At 43.2% G+C, this 25,130-nt stretch overlaps 1 long non-coding RNA gene across 1 annotated transcript; it reads left to right on the forward strand.

The window, feature by feature from the left end:
* Window positions 1-2,100: 2,100 nt before the first annotated feature.
* LOC122464731 lies at window positions 2,101-15,126 on the forward strand. The gene is made up of 3 exons (XR_006289042.1): window positions 2,101-2,230; window positions 3,207-3,385; window positions 13,189-15,126. It is a non-coding gene; the product is annotated as an uncharacterized LOC122464731 (long non-coding RNA).
* The last annotated feature ends 10,004 nt before the right edge of the window (window positions 15,127-25,130 follow it).

Consider the following 25,130-nt stretch of genomic DNA (forward strand, 5'->3'; position numbering starts at 1 on the left):
AAATGAGTTTTTTAAAGGTAAGAAAAACAGGTTATAAATAAGATTTGTTGACACTCGTATAGAAAATTAATATATGTTATTAATGGTAAAATAGAAAGTTAAAATTAAATCTTCTGTGTATTGTATGGTTATTGTATGGTTAATATTAGAGCTGGGTTGGAAACTATATTCCCACACAATGATTCTCAAGATTTCAAAAATATTTCCTGTCCAGAATCAGGATGAACAGTCAAATTTTCACTAACCAAAAATTTGGAAAAAAAAAAATCAATTCAGGTCAATCAAAATGAGATATGGCATTCCTATAATTTTGTCGAATTCAAAACAAAATATTTCAATTGTTTGATTTTTTTTATCCTAAATAGCTTAATTTTCTACACAAAAACCCATTTCATACCAGAAAACTCGAATTTTTCATTTTGAAAAAATCAAAAGATGACACTGACAATTCTGATTTTTTTTAAAAGAATTTTCAAGTCAAAAAATGTGTCAGAACAGACTGTCATGGCTACAAGGCAAACTGTGTTATAGACCCCTTTAGTCCCTCTCATGAGCACTCCTTGCATGATAGGCCTTTCTTTCTGCACCTCATGAGGCATGAAACCACATGGTCCAGCCACTTTCACACTGGATCTCTGGGGTGTAGCCCCCAGTTCTCAAATATAGTTTTAACAATGCGAGGCTAACTTGGCTTTGGTCAGAAAGCATCCAGATTTTATACTCAAAAGCCACAAACTGCAATTTTTTCAAGACCTCTCTGCCCTAACTTTAAAAAAAGAGAAGAAAGTAACTCTCAGGAGGGCAGAAATTCATTACAGATGGGAATTCCCATTTAAGTGCTCATTCAGCTTCCAAAATCAGTATTATACAGTAAGAGACTTTAAATATGGGGAAATATACACTCCAGGCAGCTGTGATAGAAATGCAAGTCTCAGACACACAAGAAAATACTTCAGAGATAGAAACAAATAATAAACTGCTGAAAAAAGTCTTGCCAGACAGCAAAACTCAAGAAAAGGAGGGTAGGAAAAGACAAAACCATTCTAGAGAACATCGTGGAAATGCCAGAAGTGAAGCTGAACTAGACGATTTAGACGGCTGAAGAGTAATCTGAAGATGAACCAAAAGAGACTTCTTGTGAGACATCAAGAATGAATAGCTGAACAGTAACTTTATTAATGTCATAAAGAAAACAGCATGAAGATTGGTTTAATTGGGGTGATCATAACTCTGTGATAGCTGTGTTCTGGAAAAAATAAAGGATAATAAGGGGGGAGAGGGAGAGTAAAAGTTTGTGTGTAGGAGATGGGAAGGGAACCTTGGGGGTTCTGTGCAAATCCTTGCCATATAACTCAAATGATCAGATGGTAATCTGTCCCTAAGGGCCAGGGTTAAAGTTCCATAAATGGAGAAGGTACTGCCTTTGGATTACAAGAGAAGTAGTCCAAATGTTCATGGGGAGGTTACAGGGGCTTAGGGTTCAGCAAGGCACAGTCACTTGAGGACTGATTTATATGCTACGTTAGTATTTTATTTGTGAATTTAAACTAAGAGGAATGCAGGAGAAAGGCGGGAACTAGGGAGGCCAGCGGTGGGGTGGGAATTAAACAGGAAATAGCTATGAGGGTTTACAAACAAGTCAAATTCAGGCACACCATTATGAATACATCATAATGAGAAATGAAAGACAAGTGCCTCACCAGGGTTCAAGCCATCGAAATAGCCAAAGAACAACTTTCAAGATTTTTGATAAGCTAAATCAGTGATACTCAGACATCAGTGGTGCAGGAGCCAAATGAGGCATCAATATTACCCCAAAGAGCCACAGTAGTATGAATTCATTGTTTGATTTACTATAATACTATATATTCATATTTAAACAGTATGACAGAAGAAATATATATATATATATATATATATATATATATATATATATATATATATATATAAAAAATTCTCCCAGCAAATAAGTTAATAACTTAATTGGTTAATAACATAGTAAAAGAATCCAGATTGGTTAATAATTAAATCACACAGTGTTTTAAAATGTGCTGCAAAGAGCTGCAGGAGACACATTAAAGAGCCACTTGCGGCTTCAGAGTTGCAGTCTGAGTATCATTGAGCTAAATAGTTATTATCAGTGTCTTTTCCATTTAAAATAACATCTCTGAATGTCAGAGGCATGGTTTTGACAGATTTTTTTTTTTTGGTTCAGTCAAAGAAAAGAGAAGTGAGTATAATCTTTACTAAACGTGTACCTTTTCAGATTAAAGATCAATTTAAGGATAAGGAGGGACGGTTTATCTTATTAAAAGGCACAATAGTAGAGTTAATAATTACAGTGGGCTCAATGTATGCTCCCAATCAAAAGCAAAACTTTAAAAACAGGATTTCTTTAAAACATTGCAACACTTTGGGGAAGAAGAAATTATACTTGGAGGAGACTTCAGTTGTGTTCTGATACCTTACTGCGACAGATTGGATACAGATAAGGAAACAGGTACAGCGTTAATCTTTCTGTACCAACAATTCAATCTCAGATTTCTGGAGAAAACTGCACCCAAGGAAATGAGATTTTATATTTAATTCATACCCTTATCATCTGTATACTAGAAAAGATTTAATGTTTATTTCTAAATCCTTTTTGAAGCAGGCAATATCTGAAGAAATTGGACCATTAAAAGTAAAACAAATATTACTTATTGGAAGGGCCCCCAAGATGACTTTTTAAATGAATTATTTGGTTCTCCAAGAATTAGAGAGGATATTATCATATTTCTGAAAGTACTGAACAAAGACACTATAGAGAGATCTTCTATGGGAGGCAGGTGAAGCAGTGCTTAGGTGTCAGATGATTAACAGAGCCTCTCATTTGCAAAAAGAAATAGCCAAGAAAAATTAAAACTAGAGCAGAAAATAGGTTACAAGCAATTCATAAAAACACAGGATCAAAAAAGTATATCAACAATTAGTTAATGGGGGAAATTAAATATGTTGATGACAGATGCCACTGAAACAGCCCTTAGCTATACAAAGCAGATGTTTTATGAAAAAGGAAATAAGAATAAGTTATTAGCTTGCAAACTTAAAGGGATTTAAGAGCAACACATTATTGCACTAATTAAAAACAATCAGTAAAAAATAGTTATACTTTAATCAAATATATGCTACTTTTGCTGCTTATTATAAAAACCTCTATACTTCAGATACTCTGAGCTCTGAACTTATTCAAGGATATCTGGAAGTAGCTGGCTTGCCAAGGATATGTGAAATTGATAAAGAATGCAGCCCAAATGCAGCGGTGTGAGGTTAATCACCCATCTGAATTACACAGAAGGACTATGCAGTGTTGTAGCTGTGCTGGTCTCAGGATATTAGAGACAAGGTGGGTGAGGTAATATCTTTTGTTGGACCTACTTCTGTTGGTGAGAAAGACAAGCTTTTGATCTTACACAGAGCTCTTCTTCAGGTTTGGGAAACTTACTCAGAGTGCCACAGCTAAATGCAAGGTGGAACAGATTGTTTAGCATAAGTAGTTAACACATACATTCAAGGTGAAGGGGCCCATTAATACCACTCCAGTAATAGGGAGGAGCTGGGGGAGGAGAGTGGGTTATTGATTGTTGTAATAAGCCATAATTCCAGTATCAGGCCATGATTTTTAATGTCTAGCAAACTTCTGAATATAAGCTCCCAGGCTCGTCTTTTGAAAGTGTCGTGCAGATTTCCTTTGAGGATGAGGACTGAGAGGTCAGATATAGAGCGATCACTTTGTGAAAAGTGTTCACTCACAGCCTGGTGATGTGGTGTTTTTGTCTTTTGTCATTTTCCTGTGTGAGTTCATTAGAGAGCATAGTGATTGTCTGGTTTCACCCACATGGTGGTTGTTGGGGCATTTAGTGCACTGGATGAGGTGCACCACATGTTGTGATAGGCATCTATAGGACCCATGGATCTTGAAAGGTGCATTGTTGGGGGTGTTGCTCATTGTTCCAGTGGAGATATGCCTGCAGGTTTTGCATACGTTGCTCTGGCAGGATCTGGTACCTCTTTGAGTTGGTGCGTCCTGGGGCGTGGGGAACTTTTCTTCTGATGATGAGCTTGGAGAGGTTGCAGATTGTTTAAAGGCCAGAAGATGGGGTTCAGGAAAGGTTTCTTTCAGGATATAGTCCTGTCATAAATATAAAGGGAAGGGTAATAACCTTTATGTATGCAGTAATATAAAATCCCTCTTGGCCAGAGGTACAGAATCCCCTTACCTGTAGGGGTTAATCAGTTCAATTAACCTAGTTGGCACCTGACCAGAAGGACCAATGGGGAAAGAAGGTACTTTCAAATCTGGGGGGGGGGGGCGCGGCGGCTTTGTTTTGTACTCTGTGTGTGTTCTCTCCGAGACAAAGAGAGAGACCAAGCAAGTAATCCAGCCCCTACTGAAATGATACATCTAATATTACAGAAATAGTAAGTAATAGCAAGGAATGGGTTAGATTATCTTTTGTTTTAGCTTGTGAATTTTCCGTGTACTAAGAGGGAGGTTTATCCCTGTTTTTTTGTAACTTTGAAGTTTTGCCTAGGGGGGAATCCTCTGTGTTTTAAGTCTTACTACTCTGTAAAATTACCTTCCATCCTGATTTTACAGAGGTGCTTCTCTTACTTTTTTTTCTTTATTATAAAGTTCTGTTTTTTAAGAATCTGATTGGTTTTTAGTGTCCTAAAAACCCAAGGCTCTGGTCTGTGCTCACCTTGTTTATCTATCTGGTTGGCAGATTATTCTCAAGCCTCCCCAGGAAAGGGAGTGAAGGGGTTTGGGGGAATATTTTGGGGAAACAGGAACTCCAAGTGTTCCTTTTCCTGAATCTTTGTTGAACTCACTTTTTGGTGGTAGCAGCAGTACTCATCCAAAGAAAGTAAGGATTTGTGCCTTGGGGAAGTTTTTAACCTAAGCTGGTAGAAATAAGCTTAGGGGGTCTTTCATGCGGGTCCCCACATCTGTACCCTAGAGTTCAGATGGGGGAGGGAACCCTGACAAGTCCCCATCAAGTATGGGTTGTAGTTGTATGATGATACCCCATATAGGTTCCAGTGTGGGGTGGTAGTTGACGACTAAACAGAGATGTGCATTGTGTCCTTTACTTTTTGAACTGGTCATGGAACCTTCTGCACAGAGGATAAGGAACAATGAATCTATCAATAAAACTTGAAGGAACACATCAGAAAATGGCTTTTAGTAGGTTGGTGTAATATTTTTATCTAACCTGAACATTTTTTGTTTCATCAGATTTTGCCACCCCTTTTTCCAGATCATGAATATGTTGAACAGGACTGGTCCCAGTATAGACCCCTGGGGGACACCACTATTTACCTCTCTCCATTCTGAAAACTGACCATTTATTCCTACCTTTTATTTCCTATCTTTTAACCAGTTACTGATCCAAAAAAGATATCAAATTACTTTGACAGGATCTATTTGCCATAAGCCCACATTGATTTACATTAATTATGTTATCCTCCTTTAATTCTTTATTATTAAAGTCCTGGATCAGCTGCTTCATTATCTTGCCCAAGATTGGTATCTGACTGAGAGGCATATAATTACCCAGGTCAACCTATTTATCCTTTTTAAAAATTGGTACAACATAAGATTTCTTTCAGTCTCCAAGACTTATTGAAAATCAGCTTTAACAGTACAGCAAGCTCCTCAGCCAGCTCTTTGTAAACTCTTGGATGCAAATTATCTGGATCTGCTGATTTAAAAATGTCTAACTTCAGTAGCTTCTCTTTAACATCCTCCAGAGATACTAAGGGAATGGAAAGAGTATTATCACATGATGAGACTATATCACCTGTTTTCCCCCAAAATACAGAACCAAAATATTTATTTAACACTTTTCCCTTTTCTGCATTGTTATAGATAATTCTTCCATTTCCATCTAGTAATGGACCAATACCATTGTCAGGATTCTTTTTGTTCCTAATATATTTTAAAAATGCCCTTTTATTGACTAATTAGACATGAATTCATAAAATGTTTGTCAACCCAAATCTGCCCTTTTTTTTTTTTTGCCAAAAAAAAAAGTTTTGTCTGAAACATTTCATCCAGTTCTACACTGAAGCCCCATAACCATCAACCCTGCTTCATGGGAGCGGGGTTCCCTTTCACATAAAAATGACTCCACGAGAACCCCAGTGTGGAAACTTTGATCCCATTGTCTCTGAAACAAAGATTGACGTACAAAACTTCAAATCCAGACTCCAGCGAGAAACTGTTGAATTGGAATTCATTTGCAAACTTGATACAATTAACTTAGGCTTGAATAGAGACTGGGAGTGGCTAAGTCATTATGCAAGGTAACCTATTTCCCCTTGTTTTTTCCTACCCCCCCCCCCAGACGTTCTTGTTAAACCCTGGATTTGTGATAGAAATGGCCCACCTTGATTATCATACACATTGTAAGGAGAGTGGTCACTTTAGATAAGCTATTACCAGCAGAGAGTGGGTTTGTGTGTGTGGGGGTGTGTGTGTGTGTGTGTGAGAAAACCTGGATTTGTGCTGGAAATGGCCCAACTTGATTATCATACACATTGTAAGGAGAGTGATCACTTTAGATAAGCTATTACCAGCAGGAGAGTGGGGTGGGAGGAGGTATTTTTTCAGGCTTTGTGTGTATATAAAAAGATCTTCTACACTTTCCACAGTATGCATCCGATGAAGTGAGCTGTAGCTCACGAAAGCTTATGCTCAAATAAATTGGTTAGTCTCTAAGGTGCCACAAGTACTCCTTTTCTTTTTGCGAATACAGACTAACACGGCTGTTACTCTGAAACCTATCAGATACAAAAGAAATTAAGTACAGGAATAAGGCAAGGGTGTGCTTTCAACACAATACTGAATGCATCACATTACTACTTTGTAAGTTAGTCAAAGAAGGGTAAGCATTAAAATTCCTGCAATCTGATAAAGAAACATTTTTCAACCATCTGAACTGATTATGCTGCTATTCAAAGAGATTCGGTCCCTAACACATGGCAATGAATAAACTGCAATTTATCTTATTATATTGTACAAGTGTGTCGATGCACAAGGCTTCCATTTGATGACTGGGAGTGTCGTTCTGGCAATTACTGCTCATTTCGCCCATGCATCTTGCCCTTTAATAGCCAATCATGTATTTAAAAAAACACATCCAGCCTTCAAATCATCAGTCTAACGCTAATATATTCCTGCAGGAATGTTCAACAGTCATTACCACAAAATATATTTTAATAAGGAAACCTGTTCACTATACAGTCATTGTGCAAGGTAAATGGATCAGTAGACACGTCAATGCATGTTCATATATTCCTCCATATGGTGTTTTTAAAATGATTTTTCTTTTATTCGCAATGATTTGTGTTTGTAGCAGCTTGTTCAAAGGTTCAGGGGCCTGGTGGAAAAGTGAAACCGATACATATAGCAATCCCCAAATGATATTGATGGGTGATGTGTAGTTTCTGAATGCGTTCCACTGGGTACACATTACAACAGTCCCAACTGAGAGTTGAAACGTCTATCTGCATTTTCATTTAAGTTGCTTGTTTTCAGAGGCAGAACTACTAAGCTGCAATAATTTGCCCTGGATCCGAGTATGAAGGGTGGGTATGACAGGCAGGGCCACCCTAAGGGGGGTGCAGGGCCCGGGACATAGGCACTGAGTTTCTAATCTGCTGGGCGGTGCTCCCACCACAGCTCCGACCCGGCCCCAACCCCACTCAACCCCTTCCCCCAAAGCCCCACCCCCGCCCTGCTTCTTCCCACCCCTCCTCTTCCCCGCCCAGTTCCGTCCTCTTTCCTGAGTGCACTGCGCCCTTGCTCTTCTCCCCTCCTGCTCAGCGCCTCCTGATGCCACGAAACATCTGATCCGTGGCAGGCGGTAAGCGCTGAGAGGGAGGGGGAGGTGCTGATCAACAGGGCCTGTCGGCGGGCAGGAAGCACTGGGAGGGGGAGGTTCTGGTCGGAGGGGTCCTCGCTGCCCCTCCCTTCCATCTGCCCGCCTCACCTCCCTGCCCGCGGGGCCCCCCAAAGCGTGGGGCTTAGGGTAGTCGTCCCAATTCGCTGTATCCAAGGGACAGCTCTGATGACAGGATGTTGGGAATCAGGAGTCCTGGGTTTTATCCCCAGCTATGCCACTACCTCATTTGGCCCTGATCCAATTAATGTGACTGCTTAAAGTCAAGGCATGTACTGCAGTTGTTTTGCTGGACTGGAACCTATGGGACTTCAGCCATTGTCTTAAGTTCAGATCAGCAAAAGGCCTTCAGTACCTAAAGGCCAAAATGTAGGTGCCCTTGAGATCCTCAGAATCTCTGCTTGGCTGCCAGCTAAACCTGTAGGTGCCCAAAATTCCGTGGCACTTTAATGTTTGCCATAAAAGTTCAGGAGGTGCCTAAATTTCTGCCTCTGGGCATGTGCACACCACCTCACGCTAGATGGCTGGATGTGTATTTCATGCCTAACCTCCAGTGTGACCCTCAAACCAGGTGAAGATACACTGCCCCACCTATTTCAGCCGGGGGCCTGATCCAGTAAGTGTGCTCTGAGCACACCTACCCAATCAAGCCCTGCACAAAAATCCAGCAAGATGAAGAAGTGCCATCTCCCTTATACATTTAGCCTGGTATTTGTAGGACTCACTTGGAATGTGGGAGACCCTGGTTCAATTCTTCCTTCTGCCTGAGTGGGAGAAATAACTTGAAGAGGAGAGTACCCTAACCACTTGGCTATGGGATAGTCTGATGTGAGGCTCCCTCAGTCTCTCCTGCTGAAGCTTTGATAAATAAGAAAGCAGTCTTTGGAGAGGGGGACTGGACCTGGGTTTCGCATTTACGCAGGGAATGTCCTAAACAGCAGGCTATAAGGTCATTCTCTTGCTGTCCTAATGACTTTTATTTATCTAAGTGGAAGAGCTACAAGAGGAGAGATTAAGAGCTCCACAGCAGAACCTCCCATAGCCCAGTAGTGAGGGCACTCTCCAGGGAGGCGGGAGACCTGTATTAAAGTCCTTTCTCCACATTTGGAGAAAGGGGAACCTGACCGTAGAAGCTTCACATCCCAGGTGACTGCTCTAAACACTGGGTTAAACGTTAGTAGGGTGGTGGCACTGCTGCCACCATCTCCTCCTCTGTTTTTTGCAAAAAACGGCTTAGGCACCTAATCCGCCTGACTCCAGGAGAAGGGTTCCCAGCTGTGGATCCCAAGCCGAGGGAGGCGCCTACCTTGAGTCTGAGACTTAGGATGCACTTCTCTCCTCAGTATCTTCTAATGGCTGGCTAAGACAGGGAGCTATCTGGCATGCTGGATTTTGTGGATGCCACTCTTAGGCACCTCTCTCTCCCCTGGGGGTGCCAATGTTCTGATTGCAGAAAACTGAACATCCTTACACCACCCCTTGCCCCATTCCTGCCCTGCCCCTTCTCCGAGGCCCTGTCCCCCACTCACTCCATCCCCCCTGCCTTCTGTCACTTGCTCTCCCCCACCCTCACTCAATTTCACGGAGCTGGGGCAGGGGGTTGGAGTGTGGGAGGGGTTGCGGGCTCCAGCTGGGGGTGTGGGCTCTGGGGTGGGGCCAGGGCTGAGGGGTTTGGAGTGTGGGAGTGGGGTTCAGGACTGGGGTATAGGGGTTGGGTGCAGGAGGAGGCTCAGGACTGGGGAAGGAGGTTGCGGGGTGGGCTCTGGGCAGTGCTTACCTCAGGCAGCTTCTGGAAGCGGCCGACATGTCTGGCCCCTAGGCGCAGGGGCAGCCAGGCCGTTCTGCCCCAGCCGCAGGTGCCACCCCCATAGCTCCCATTGGCTGCATTTCCCGGCCAATGGGAGCTGTGGAGCCCCAGCCGCAGGGACATACCAGCCCACTTCTGGGAGCTGTGCGGAGCCAGTGCAGGCAGGGAGCCTGCCTTAGCCCTGCTGTGCCACCAACTAGACTTTTAACCACCTGGTCAGCAGTGCTGACCAGAGCTGCCAGGGTCCCTTTCAACCGGGTGTTCGCGTCAAAAATGTGGCAACCCTACTCTCCCCATTCATTGTAAAGGGAGCCTTACTCGGGCTTCTGTGTTCCAGCGATTCTCTAGGCATCTTAAACATAGGAGTTTTTTGTTACAACAATGATAATTTGTGGGCCCTGAATTTTAGCCCTTCTGGTAAAAATCTGTTAAGAAGTCTGGTCATCATTTTGGCAGCAGATAATGTTTTTCAAAGATGGTGTTAGAAGAAGCCACCTGCAAATTCAGAATTCTGCCTTCTTTTGTATTTATTTTGAAACTATATAAAAAGGCTTGTTGCCCTGGCTCCTTAAAATTGCTGGAGCTGTTCCTTAGACATCTGAAAATGGTTTACTACAACTTTGTCTGGTTTGAGGCTTTAGATTAAAGGATGATTAGTATCTTTCATATACACAATCTGGGTGTTTAAAAAGACAAATCTAGCCCATAATTACAGCATGTTGATGTAGGGAGCCCTTCAGATACATTAATGTTTCTTTCCTTTAGTATAAATAAGCAAGCATATGGGTGGCAATGAGTATTAACACAGTTATAACAGAATATTGCTCAAGATATTCTCGGGGCCCCAAACTGAAAAATGCTGAGAGCCCACGCAAGGTGCGGAGTGCTATCCACTCCCACTATCGCCAACGAAAATTGGAGGTTCTCAGCATGACTCAGCAGCAGGACTTTTATACCTAAATGTGTCATGCCTCAATACACTAAAAGATTTATGAGTTTTAAAGAAATGTTGTCATATGAGTCACATATTATTGAATCAGAAGCCTCCACCCCCAGAATGAAATCCAGTGAAAAAAGGTTTCTTTGATCCAAATACAAATCAGATCAGGGAGTGTTTCTTATTAATCCAGTCCATCTCAGTGGAGCTTGTCTAAATATTCCATAGAGAGGCTATTGCTTTGATTTTAGGCTGCTGCCTTCTAAAAAAAAAGGAGTGTATAGGAACCAGGAGAACATATTTTGATATTCTGGCTGAATCATAAGACTGTGATGTGGGTTTTTATTGCTTCTTGTGCCCTGAATTTCCTGTGTGACTTTGGGAAAGTTAATTAATGGCTTGGTGCCTCAGATTCTTCATATGCAAAATGGAGATAATGATACTTCCCTACTGAACATCACAGAGGTTCTGTGCGAGTAAATGTATTAATGTTCCTAAAGCCCTTTGGGATCATTGGATGGAAGGTGCTCATGAAGCATAAAGTGTTATATTATAAAATCCAAAGGAAATACTAAGATGCTGAGTTGTTTTTTTTCCAGACTGGGCACAAGGCATCAGTACTGCCACATGCACATCCAGCTGATCATTTCATTGACAAGAGAGAGAAATGAAGGAAGAGTGAGCTTAACCAGAGCTCTCATCTTAGGCTAGGTCTGCCCTACCTCTTACTCTGGTATAACTTATGTCACTTAGGAGTGTGAATAAGCCACCCCCCCAGAAAGGCATAATTTACATCAACTTAAGTGCTGGTGTGGACAACGCTATGTGGGTGGGAGAGCGTCTCCTGCCTCCATAGCTACTGCCTCTCATGGAGGTGGAGAGAGCATCTTCACTAAATGCACTATAGTGGCCCTGCTGCATCAGTGCCCCTGCGCCGATGTAGCGGTTCTAGTGTAGACTAGCTCGTATTATTTGCAAGCTCCTGTGGCTGACACAAAGAGCCCAATATCCTGTATGCTGTCTGTAAGAACTTCAGAGGAAAGTGACAGGGCTAGATACCAGAGGTCAAGAGAGGACATACCCTTATTAGTGTTGAAGGGCTATCAGAATTTGCCCCACTCAGAGGCACCTGCCGTGGAGAAGGGTAAGCAGTAGTAATGTGGATCTGAGTGACCTCATATCACAGCTTAGAGAGCTCCGCTCTATCTCATCACTGGAGTCCCTCACCCACAATAACAGGCCCCACCAGCTATAAGCCGGCTAACACTGAAGGCATGTTTTTATAACATGCACCTTTCTAGCATACACCTTGGGAGTTGGGGATTTATGTTTTTAGTCTTGTTGTGGGAGAGTTCATTAACCAGCCTGTTAGATTTTTCTGTCTTCCGGGTGGCCCAGCCTACTGCCATGCCATACTGTCCACTTCTGTGTGCTATAATCAGCACGTTGGATTGTAAGCATTACTCCTTACCCTAGATGAGAGCATCTCTAGTTTCCCAATAAAGTTTCCGGGGGCAGGAGGGGAGGGCCCCAATGCCTGCACTCAGGGTGTGAAACTCCCCTTGATGGGAGTACTGCACATTCTTTAAACTGGACAAAATGGTTACTCACCCTGTGCAATGACTATGGTTCTTTGAGATGTGTGTCCCTATGGGTGCTCCACTCTAGGGCGCTTGCGCCCCCTGCACCTTTGATCAGAGATTTCTCATAGCAGTGTCTGTTCAGGCAGCACAGGCGTATTGCTCAGTTTCATGCTCTGCTCTGTTATATAGCACTGCACTGGTGAACTGCCCTCAGCTCCTTCTCCACCATGAAACTCCACAGCAGAGAATTCCAAAGCAGAGGGGAAGGACGGCAGATATTGGACCACCAATATGGACACGCATCTTGAAGAACCACAGTTACTTTCTCTGTGCAGTAACACTTTCTTCTTCTTTGAGCAGTGTCTCTGTGAGTGTTCAACTCGAGGTGACTACCAAGCAGTCCCCCTTAAGGAGGAGGGGGCTTTGAAATTGAGTCCAATATTGAAGAAAGTATAATCGAGCCAATTACAGCACTGGATGTGGAATAGTGAATTATTGCATAGTGCACAGCAAACATATGTATAGCAGTCGGAGTCATGGTTCTACATATTTCAATTATGGGAACATTTTTTAGAAAGTCAATAGAAATGGAAATAAACCTTGCAGAGTGAGTTCAGATGTGTAAGATTGGTAGCAACAACTAAGGAACCTCGTTGTTGGGTGAGCAAATATGGAATAACCATCTGTTTGGGAATGGAAATCCATGGTAGATGCCAGGTGGACTCTAATGGAGCTTAGTGACAGCCCTGAATTTTCAATTCTAGGATGTAGTCCAGTATATCTGATAGTAATGAGATTGTTGGTGGAATGCGTTTGAGGTCACACCAGCAGCCAAATCTTGTCCATTTTTTATAAGTGTAGTGTGTAGACTGTTTTCTGCTGTGTAATAGCACTCTTTTTATTTCCTCTGGACAGGTTGTTTCTAATCCCATGAACCATCCACCAGCCATGCATTGAGGTGAAGGACTTCAAGATTGGCGTGAAGGATCTTCCTGGGAAAGAAATTGAAGGGCAGTTCAGAAGGAGCGGAGGGCTGTTTCCCCATGCAGCACAACAGAACAGAACAGAGCATAAGAAAAGTAACACTCATGCACAGGCTGAACAGACACTACTGTGTGAAATCTCTGATCGAAGGCACACGGGGTGCAAGGGCACCTAGAGTGGAGCACCCACAGGGACACTACTCAAAGAAGAACCTGACTTATCCTCCTGGAGAACCTCAAGGTTCCAGAGGATCCATTTTTCCTGCTTAATGCCTGAGCATTGTTCTGTGAAAAATGACAGCCTAGTCCAGAAGCAAGTGCATGAATTTGCACATTATTGTAACTTTCCACTTATATGTAATAATATTACAACCCTTGGCTACCATAAACTTATTGTACTAAATTGACTATTCCCAGTTAAATATCTCGTTAGGAGACCAACCATGCTGCACATTAGTTTGATGTGGAAAAAAATGTGAATTGGACTCCTATATTGAATGAAGATGTGAGTGGTACCATAAGTGTTTCCTGCTAAGTTTCTGAATAATAATTGAAGGCATGAGTGCTAGAGTGAGGACTAGTTTGAGTAACATTGGAAAAATGCAGGGTAGGGGAGAGACTGAGAGCACATGGGAGAGGCAACAAAGCTGGGTTATTGGGCTGGCTTCCTAGTCTAATGTCAGTGCAGAGAGGGTGTAAGTTTAGATAGGTGAGGTGCCCTGCTGCTCAGACCAGCAGGAGCTGGAGTGCTGTGGAGGTAAGCTGCTTAACCTCTACCAGATAGAAAGTAGCAGTGTGCTCACAGCACTAAATATAAAAGGTCCCACCTGTGCTCCTCTTTCTCTCTAAAGAGCTAGTGATGGGGGATGGGGAGAAGATGTAGCATTCAAGCCGTGGTGCTGAGAGGCATTCTCCCTAAGCAGAGCAGATGCAGGCAGAATAGAATCACAGTGATGAGAGGAGCATGTTGTACAGCTCTTGCTACAACTGCGTTTGGAAGAAGCAGTTTGAATCTAGACCTGCAGGAGGTGGTGGGACCCTGCCCAAGCTGACTGGCCATGCTCCCGTGGGCTGTGGATGCCATTTAGCACACTACATGGTCTCACAACCTAGCATTCAAGCGATCGAGAAAGCTGAGTTGTTTTAACTCCCAGTGTTTTGCTGATGCTGCTGTATATTTAACTGTTTCAAGGAGGTGTTTGCATACTTTGCTGATCAAGACGTAAATTGTGCTGAATCAGTTGCATACTGTAATCCTTGAATTCATTCTGTGTAGGCTTTTCTCCTCAGGGTTTAAAGTCTTGTGTATTTTGCTGAGATGGCTGTTTGGGCCAGCAGGCATATTTTAGTTAACTTGTCATAGTGCACACTCTTCTGTAATCAGGTCTATTCACCGCTGAGCCAGTTGCTGAGTTTACACTCAATGCAATTTCAGGTGTCTATTATTCATTTATAAAATACATTTTTTAAGAAAAAAAGCAAATGGACTTGGAATACTTACTGCCTGCTAGGGATGAGCAAGACTGGAAGTAGGTTTAGATTTTTTAAAACCAAAACTCAGGTCTTATCCATCTCAGCTTCGAGACTCATTTTATTGGAAACTGTATTGTTTGGGGTCAGGAAGACAGCAATATAAAAGACTCCAGTTTTGGCTAGAGATTGGGTTGAACTAACACTTTTGTCTTAACCTTTGAGGATCTCTGAAATCCAAGCCCAAATCTGGATCAGGATTTTCAAATGGCTTTATTTTTATAATAGACCCCCACCAAATCCCTGGATTCAAACTTTCCCAAGCTTTGAGAGATTTACAATTCAGATCTGAATTTTGTAGCTTGAGCTTGTGTCTAGTTTTGGCCTCTTTCTTTATTTGTAATCATGTAACCTATGACATGCTAAATAAATCTGAAGTTTACTCTTAGGAAAACAGGACTATTGTTCAGAAGCTATGGTGATGGGCAGCAAAATAAGAACCTGAATAGACAGACAGTCAAGACAAAGCAGCAAATGATAAAGTAAAGGGAATGAATGAGCACACCATCATCCCCACGCCTTTCCTCTGTTACAGTGCATTTTTTGTTTACGTCTCTAAAATTTGTTACATAGCAGTATTTGTTATATATTCTGTGGGTGCGGAGTGGTGGCTACATTTTGATTATGGTGTAGAAGTACCTTCATGAGGGAAAAATACCAGGTACTAAAGCGGTCTTTAATCTAGTGGAGTAAAGCATAACAAAAACTAGTGGCTGGAAGTTAAAGTCAGACAAATTAGAATTAGAAACAAGGAACTAATTGTAAAGTAGTGAGCATAATTAACCTCTGGACCAAACTACCCCTGGATCGAACTACATTCTCCATCTTTTAATGTTCTCCAATTAAGACTGACTGCCTTGAAGGAAGGTACGCTTTAGTCAAACACAAATTACTGGGCTCAATACAGGGGTAACTGGGTGACACTAGATAATCAAATGATCCCCAGTTGCATTAATCTATGAATCTCCCCCCCCCCCCCCCCACTCCCTGAGGTGGTGGATGAATGAATCCTTTACTTATAGCACATAAAAGGCTTTGGAGTTCTTCTGGACAAAAGATGCTTTATCACTATAAAGGTGTTATGTGTACTTGAGCATAGGCGACGGGTATATGTATTCCCTCGTGCAGCCACCACCAACCCACTGCCTGGGCCTTGATGGCCCCACCTGCACTCTGCCTCTTCCCATCCCTGCTCTGCCCCTTCATCGAGGCTCCCACTACTGTCTGGTGAGTCCTTCCTCTCCCCTCTTCCACTCCACCCCCCCTTCTCTGGAGGTCCCCACTGCTTGCCATGTCCCTCCTCTCCTCCAACCCCCCTCCTCCACGAGGCCCCCACCACCCTGTGTCCATCCTCTCTTCCACCCTCCGTCCCCCGCAAGGCTCCCACTGCCCGTCGCTCCCTCCTCTCTTTGACCCTCCATCCCCCACAAGGCCCCCCCGCTGCTCACCACATCCCTCCTGTCCTCCACCCCCACTCCCACATAAGCCCCCCACTGCCTGCCGTTCCTGCTTCTCCTTCACCCTCCATCCCCAAGAGGCCCCCCGCTGCTGCTCGCCACATCTCTGTGTGTGGTGGGGCCTCATGGGGGAAGGGGGCATGTAGAGGACAGGAGGGACGCAGGGAGTGACAGGCAATGGGGGGCCTTGTGGGACAGGGGATAAGGAACGTGGGAAGAGGGGAGGGAGGAGGAGAGGAGGAATGCAGTGAGCAGCAGCCGGGATGCTGAGCGGGCTCGGGGCCTGGAGTGGAGCAGGGTTGGAGTGCAGGTGGGGCCACAGGCAAAAGAGGCGGGACAGGGAGCTAGCCTCCCTTGGGGAAATTTCAACCGTCCCCCATGTACTTGAGTAAACTGTGTGCATTCTGTATTCAGTGCTTCTTTACACTGATAAAGTGTGTGTTCCTGTGACTATTGAGTTTAACTAGGACAAGCAGGCAACTGATTGACAGACACATGGAATGGGTTTCAATGACAGGCCATGACCAACTTTATTACTTATAGCCTGGGGAGGGACGCCATATTGCCCACCCCCAGACCTCATGTACTAAGCATTTAATTGGTTCCAGTGAGTGTAACTGGGCTTTTACCACAAATCAAACAATTACTTGGGGTAGACCCTCCCTAGCTTACCCCTTGGACTCAGTTCAGTTGTGAAACCTTCCCCCCCCCCATCCCCTTCTCTTCCCCCTGCATAAGGGCATGGAGTGACAGAGGCCATAAGAGTAAGAGGCGTTTGAAAAACCTGGGCTTAATTTAAATAGGCACTGGGTGGGGTCACCAGCAGCCAATCAGCTGGCCCCATCCCCCTTTGCCCAGTCAATAGCCAAACAGAAAACCCAAGGAGGCCATGGGTTGGGCGGGGGCAGCCCCCTCTTCCTGACATACATGTATTTTGGACTGTCTCATTCCCTACTGTGTAGTTTAAAGTACCCCCCCTGCAGCAGGCAATAAGAAAGTATTGGAACATACTAAAGATAATCTGTGACAGAATCAATCAGATGGGTACCATAAAAATCAAAGTAGCAGTGCCATAGCTCTTGGCTTAAATGTGGGAAAGTTATAATAAATAATGCAATCAACAAGAAACACGTGTCTGAAAGCAGTAAGAGACAATCACTGCCTCGGAGCCAGTCAGCTTGATGCCTTTTGCAATACTGCAAGAGGCAGTGAGCTGGTTTGCAGTGATTACTTTTGCCCTTTGCCTTTTGACAGCTTCACGCATAAAAATCGCAGAACTACATGACTGTGGAGCCAGCTATTAAACCACAGCATCTCTCTGGAAATTGTCAGCTGAATACAGATGGCTGACATGAACTGTATTTCTAGGTCTCATGTACCAGTGAGAAATAGGGAATTTACTTCCTAAAGCACGTGCTAAGAACTATCCCGGCAGTTAATCACATCTGAAAACGACAACGGCTATCTTTCTCTACCTAAAATTCTGAGCACGCTTATCACACTTTATAGCATTTGGATACTTATTGACTCATAGCTTCACTTTGTATTCAGTCCCAAAGAATCAGAATATTGTTTACTGTGCTAAAGTAATGGCATGTAAGAGATAGTGAATAAACACTTACCCTCCTCTTCTACCTCCCTGTTGATTTCATATTCTATTCCTTTATAATTACAGTGATTTGCATGTTCCACAGTCACACGCCTTCCTCTGTTACATGACGTTAAGACACACTGATGTGCAGCATGCAGCTCAAGTCACAGACATGACTTGAAGAGTGAAATTAGTGTGACTACAATTCTTCTACCTCAGAGAACATGATAAAGGGCCTGCTATTGTCACTTACTGAAAACCTTTGAAAAGAACTGCCAGGAGCAACTGCACACTCAGTGCTCAAGCCAGGCAAGACTAAAAGCCTTTTCCTGCTTTCTACAATGGGGCCCTGACCTAGTGGGCCCCTCTAAGGGAATGCCTACACAGCAAGCGACAGCAGGACTCAGAGCCTGGGTCTAAGACTCAGGCTCATGGGGCTTGCACTGCAGTGCTAATATTAGCTGTGTAGATGTGCAGGCTCCGGATGGAGCTCAGACTCTGATTCCAACCCCCATCCCTAGACTTCAGAGGTCAACCTCTAGCCCAAATCCAAATGCCGACATAGCTATTTTTAGCACCAAAGTGTGAACTCCGTGAGCCCAAATCTGTAGATCTAGCCTCTGAGACCTGCAGACGCAGGCTGCTGATTGCTGTGTAGATGTACCCTTAGTGTTAAAGTATAATTATTAAACACCAACTATTGCAGCAGCTCTTCTCCATTTCCAGCAGAAAAAGTGGTTGTGGCCTTGATCCAACAAAACCCTTAATCATATTTCTCAGCCACTGGAAACGAGAAGTATCTTGCAACATCAGGTGTGTCTACACTGCACTCTAAGCCCAGACTCTGACTCTGGTTTGAGCCCAAGCCCCTCTTCCATCCACACACAAATGAGCCTGACTCAGGTCAGCAAGCACTCAAGACTTGGGTCCCAGGTCCCTGCTAAGGGCGTGGGTCATAGCCCAAGTCCTACCATGACTTGGGTCCAAGCCCCGTCATTCTGCAGTGTGGATGTAGGTCAAGCAGCAGATCCATCAGAAGGTCTGCATAGTATAATATGGATGTGTTAGCATGGCTGTGAGACCCAGGTCCAGCAACTGGAAAGCCAGGTTTACACTGCAGTGCGGATGCTCAAGCATAGACTTGGAAACACTGAGTCCACAAGCCTGGGATCCACACTTCAGGTCTTAGTGCACAGTGTAAACATACCATAGAAAGCAGAGTAACACTGACAGTACAGGTTTCAGAGTAGCCATGTTAGTCTGTATTCGCAAAAAGAAAAGGAGTACTAGTAGCACTTTAGAGACTAACCAATTTATTTGAGCATAAGCTTTCGTGAGCTACAGCTCACTTTATCGGATGAAGTGAGCTGTAGCTCACGAAAGCTTATGCTCAAATAAATTGGTTAGTCGCTAAGGTGCCACAAGTACTCCTTTTCTTTTTACTGATAGTACATGCACAAATACATTTGTTTCATTTGTTTTAGCCTTTATTCAGACAAGATGAGGCTTAACGGTAAGCCACTGTTACTAAGAGCTGTTGTTATTGGGAAATTGTTGGCCAAGTTCTGAAATTAGCATTTTGCTAATAGTCAAGCTCTAGGAGGATATAAATAACCTAGTGACATTTCCAACTGAATTAAATATACAGTCTTCTATCTGGGCCTTCATTTAAGGTGCTGGGAGGCAGGTGCTGGGAATCAGCCAACCCAGCTGGACAGCATCTACTGATTGAGTCTCATTCCCATCTGGAGGATATAAATGAGGACTCCCACCCCATGCAGAAGCCTGGAACCAGGAAAGGACTAAGACTATAATCAAACAAATTGCTAACTCCAAAGATGGTCACTTTAGCAGTATTTAGAGAAAACGTGGTACATTGGTATCAAAAGTCAGGCTTATTCCTTCTTCCTTTCTCCCCATTCTGGCTCCTCTGTGCTGTTCAGGCAGCATAAAGTTGCTGGAATCTGGAGCTAACTTCCCACAATTCTTCTGGCATTGCAGAGCCCTCACCTGGTTTAAAGTCAGCATAGACAGCTCCTAAGTCAACTGCTGTCTTCCCATACCTCAGCACAGATGGCATGTCAGGCAGAAGGTACAGTGCAGGTGTGCTCTATCAATTCTCAGCTGGTTTAGGCCCTTCGGGTAATTGCCACAGGTGGTGTAAGTTCCCCAGAGGCTGCTCTAACTTACTCTTGGGATGCTACCATAGCAGATACTACCAGAGCCATACCCAGCACCCTCTCAGCCATCCCCTCCTCTTCTGCAATGAGTTAATCTTGGTGCAGGTGGGAGTCTGACCTTATGTCTTAATCACAGAAATGTAGGGAGGAAAGAACCTCAAGAGGTTATCTAGTCCAGTCTCCTGTGCTGAGGTAGGCCCAGGTAAACCTAGACCATCCCTGATAGGTATTTGTTCAACCTGTTCTTAAATGCTGCTAACTATGGGGATTCCACAACCTACCTTGGAAGCTCTTTCCAGTACTTAACTATCCTTCTAGCTAGCAAGTTTTTCCTAGTATTTAACCTAAATCTCCCTTGCTGCAGATTAAGTTGATTACTTCTTGTCCAATCTTCAGTAGCTGTGGAGAACAATTGATCACTGTCTTCTTTATATCATCCCTTAACATAGTTGAATAGTGTTATTAGGTCCCCTCCTCAGTCTTCTTTTCTCAAGACAACATGCCCAGTTTTTTTTAACCTTTTCTCGTAGATCAGGTTTTCTAAACCTTTTATCATTATCCTTGGTCTCCTCTGGATTCTTCTCAATTTCTCCATATCTTTCTTAAAGTGTGGCACTCAGAACTGGACACAGAACTCCAGCTGAAGCTTCACTAATGTCGAGTTGAGCGGAACAATTACTTCCCATGTCTTATATACGACAAGCCTGCTAATATATCAGAACGACATTAGTCTTTTTTGGAACTACATCACATTGCTGGCTCATGCTCAATTTGTGTTCCACTATAACCCTCCTTTTCTGCAGTACTACTGCCTAGCTAGTTAGTCCCCATTTTGTATTTGTGCATTTGCTTTTTCCTTCCTAAATGCAGTACTTTGCACTTGTTTTTACTGAATTTCAGACAAATTCTGCAATTTATCAAGGTCATTTTGAATTCTAATCCTTTCTTCCAAACTACTTGCATCTTGGTATCATCAACCAATTTTATAAGTATAATTTCCAAAAGATATTTAAATGTAAGTGCAGTGGTTTGATTTCAAAGAGCTAGGTCTGAAGACAGACTTTTCCAATTTTTCTAAGGTTTGGATATTTCATGATCTCTTAAGACACTCTGCTTACAATAAAACTCTTATTGGTCTGGTTGTCTTTTGAAAAACCTCTTTCACTGGACTCATGTGGATGTGTCATTCACAAGCCAGAAACTCAAGACCTGTAGACATGAAGAGTGACAGTTTTTCATGAGATTAACTGGTGACCAACCACATGACTGACGGATCATGTGTTCTTCATACAGAAAGGGCCCTTCATTTTGTGCAATGTGCCAGAACAAAAGTTTTCTTAACAAAGACATTGATGATGTGCAAGTGACATTTGGCAGGTGGAGTTCTCTGTCAAATCCCTCATTCCACTTCCTCCTTATATTAGAAACAGGCACCATTTGATTTTTTTGCAATCCGTTTGAACACACGAGGTAGAAACTTACAGTAAGAAAAACAAAAAAGCCTCTGAAATTTTCTAAACACTGAAACATAAAAACCATAACTTGATACACAGAACAACCATACTGACACCAGGAATGGGGTGTTCAGAAGCAGCTAAGTGACTTAGGAGCACAAGTCCCATTGACTTTCAATTAGGCTTGTGTTCATAAGTGACTTAGGTGCTCTTGAAAATCCCACCCATGATTTATTGACTACAACTATCATTTGATGAGCCCTAAACTATTATCCAATATTTATGGTAACAAAATATTGTAGAAGGAGCAATTGGACCAAGTCAATGACTGGTTGACTCCCTTTCTCCTCAGAAAGGGAACAGAAACATCATTTAGGTCCTCTGCTGGGGATATCCCAACATGGGGCAGTCCATACTAAATATAAAGTCAGCTAAATGGACTCTGTGTCCCTTCCCCAGCACAGAGGATAAGGGAAGAACATTTCAGGGGGAAAGGAGAAGGAGAAGAAGCTCTGGGGCATGGTATTTAGGACCGAAACTTGACAGGGGCCAGTGATCAGAGTTCTATTCCCAGGCCCAATCTCTCATAACCAACACATTGTATTGATCAGTGTAGATAGCATCTCCATCTGTAGATGGTGCTGTATCTTAGTGTTAAAACCTTAGTGACCTGGAGGGTTAGCAGGAAGTTCAGTCTTGCCTGTGTGTGCTGGAGTTTTCGTTCTTGCAATGTCCCAGTAAATCTCTGTGATTCTGTAAATGAGGGTTCCAGCTGGTGGCAGTGCCTTCAAGATGGCAAAAGCCCCTTTGCTGGAGAAGAAATGTACTGGTCATACAGGTAAGACTGGAATCTGTGAGTACCTGATAGACTTCGAGCTCTTACTCCCTGTGAATGAATGGACTGATGAGAAAGCAGCACAGTGCCTAACATTGTTTTTGGATGGTGATGCCAAAGCATTTTTCCAGCAGTTTCCCACTGTGGATTGTGGTTATTATAGACAGTTATGCAAACACTTATACAACCATTGTGACTGGCCCTTTTGAAATACCAGAAGGAATGGCAAGCCAGGAAGAGGCAGGATGGGGAACCCCTGCATTAAGGAGACAGTTCAATAGGGCTTTCCCTGCCCAGGAGCTGGGTCAGGTGAAACAGAACATGCTGTACTGTATTTGTAACTGGCAATGCAGAGTGGGGCATGTGCCCAGTAACAAGCCATGAGAGAATCCTATGTGAAAATTCAGTTTACAAATGGGTAAACAGGGGAACTTCATAATCTACTAATGAAGGAGGATAAAATACCGGATAACCTATGGACCAGATTACATGCAGAGTTCAAAATGTGAAAGAAGAAATTGGTGTTTCTTTATAGGTATCAGCATTTAACTCCGAGCCTCAGGGTCACATCTTTGTATCAGATGCAGCACTCCAATAAGTGATTGCTAGTGAAGTGAGTAAAAAATTGGCAGGAGGCCCAAGTGCAAGCTAGTCACACGCATCCTGTGGATCAGAAGAGAGACTGTCTCCTGAGTGGGTTCCAGGCCAGAGGACAGGTTTTCAGGCAATGAGGAGGCAAAGGCCACAGGAAATGGACTTGCCCAAGCAGAGGAAGGCCACACCATGGGACACTAGAAGTTGCTGATGCAGCAGAGCCACCACAAGCCACTATTAGAATGGGCACGTGAAGAGCTGCCCAGATATCTGTTACTGCATGTCTGGAGACATCGATGGCTGGAAAACCACAATGCTGTTGGACTCAGGATCTGAAATAAGTCTGATCCATGGTACTAACAGAGAAGGAAATGTGTATTGAAGACATTAAATCCATGATTATTCATTAGCCACTGCAAACAGCAGGAGAAATCCAGGTCCCATTGAATTTGGGGTCTCTGCATAGTAAATGGACTTTTGTTGTGACCAATATTTGTAGTTCTTTTGTATTGGGAGTGGATTTCATCTGAGAATATCACAAGAACTCCTGGGGTGTTAATAAAACACCCTTTTCACTGGACAACAGTCAGATACTCTGTTGGCTGTGGGTAAGAGGAGATGTGGACCTTGGAGAGCAACTCTTGGGATCTTAGAAGGCCTCTACCATGCCTACAGTGTGTCAGAGAAGAACTCCCCTGTGGTGGCTCAGAATAAGTTGTGGTGAAGCCAGATCATGATGCAATAATGCTCCTAAGGATAAAAGCCTGCTGCAGTGAACCCGTAGGAGTGTTCGAAACTACAAATATCCATTAGGATTGTTGTTTAGCAGAACTCTGTTTCAAGCTGGGCTGAAGGGGGAATTCTGGGAAATAGCAATTAATGTGACTGACAAGGAGGTGCAGCTAATGAAAAATCAGACCAAGGGGATAGTGTGTCTCAAAGCCTCTTGCACTGGCAGAGATCAAGAGCTGTAAAACAGCCCAGTCAGTAAAAGAGCTCAGGGTTGACTTGACAATAGCAGCTGTAGAAGGCAATTAGAACAGCTGCTTGCACGGTACGCTAGTGTGCTCTCCAGGAATAATGAAGAGTTTGGGAAATATGATCGGATGCAATATTGGATTGTGCTTAAATCAGGGAGTCGTCCTAGAAGCCCCCATGTCTGATTACCCAAGTGTATCAGGTTATAGTGAAAAAGAAGCTAAATCTCATGCTGGAGGATGGCCTGACTGAGCAATCTACATCACCTTGTGCATCCACAGTTGTAATTGTGAAAAAGCCCAATGGTGGCTTGAGGATATGCATTGACTACAGGAGACTTAATTCACAGATGGTTCAAGATAGCTACCCACTTCTCCACATAACAGACACTCTGGATAAAATGTCAGGAGAAAAAATAGTTTCGTTGTTTTGATTTGGTATCTAGATACCATGAGATTAAAGTGGCATCTGAGGATCAAGATAAAACTCACTGTGGACTGTTTCAATTCCATAGAATACATTTTGGACTCAAAAATGCACCAGGGACATTTCAGAAGATAGTAAATGATCTAGCCCAAGTTTGAGAACTGAAGACATTCTCACCTATTTAGTTTACTTCATTGGTTTACATAAAACATGAGAGAAACATCTGGTAGGAGTGGAAAGGATTAAAAAACTTTTTATGTGTCAGGGTTTAAACTTCAAGGAAGCAAATGTCAGTTTGTAAGGAGTTACATCACCTTCCTAGTATATAGAGTCAGTGAGAAGGGGTTTGAACCCCTGTCCCAGAAACTAAATGTTACAAAGGACTGTAAAGTTCCTACAAAGCTGCAGGAGGTATAGCAGTTTGAAGGCCACTGTGGAGACTACAGAAGATTTTTAGAAAGTTTCACAGAGTGGACAACACCATTATATCAGCTAACAAAGTGCAACTTTATCTGGATGGAGGAACACCAAAAAGTGTTTGAGTCACTGAAGGAAGGACTTTTAAACCATGCGGTGCTTCAGTTCCCAGGTCCATCCCATCCATTCATGGTAACCTGTGATGCCTGGAAGGTTGCTGTTGGATTTGCACTGGAACAAACTGATGAGCTTGGTAGATGCAGACCTGTGGCTTTTGGAGGTAACAAGTTAAATGAGAGTGAAACCAAATATTCAGCTATGGAACTGAAGTGTTGGCTACTGTGCCCTCAAGGCCTATCATACCTATTTATTAGGTACGGAGTTCACAATATACACAGACCACAGTGTATAG

This window comes from Chelonia mydas, chromosome 2 (genome assembly GCF_015237465.2).
Source record: "Chelonia mydas isolate rCheMyd1 chromosome 2, rCheMyd1.pri.v2, whole genome shotgun sequence".
Taxonomy (NCBI): Eukaryota; Metazoa; Chordata; order Testudines; family Cheloniidae; genus Chelonia; species Chelonia mydas.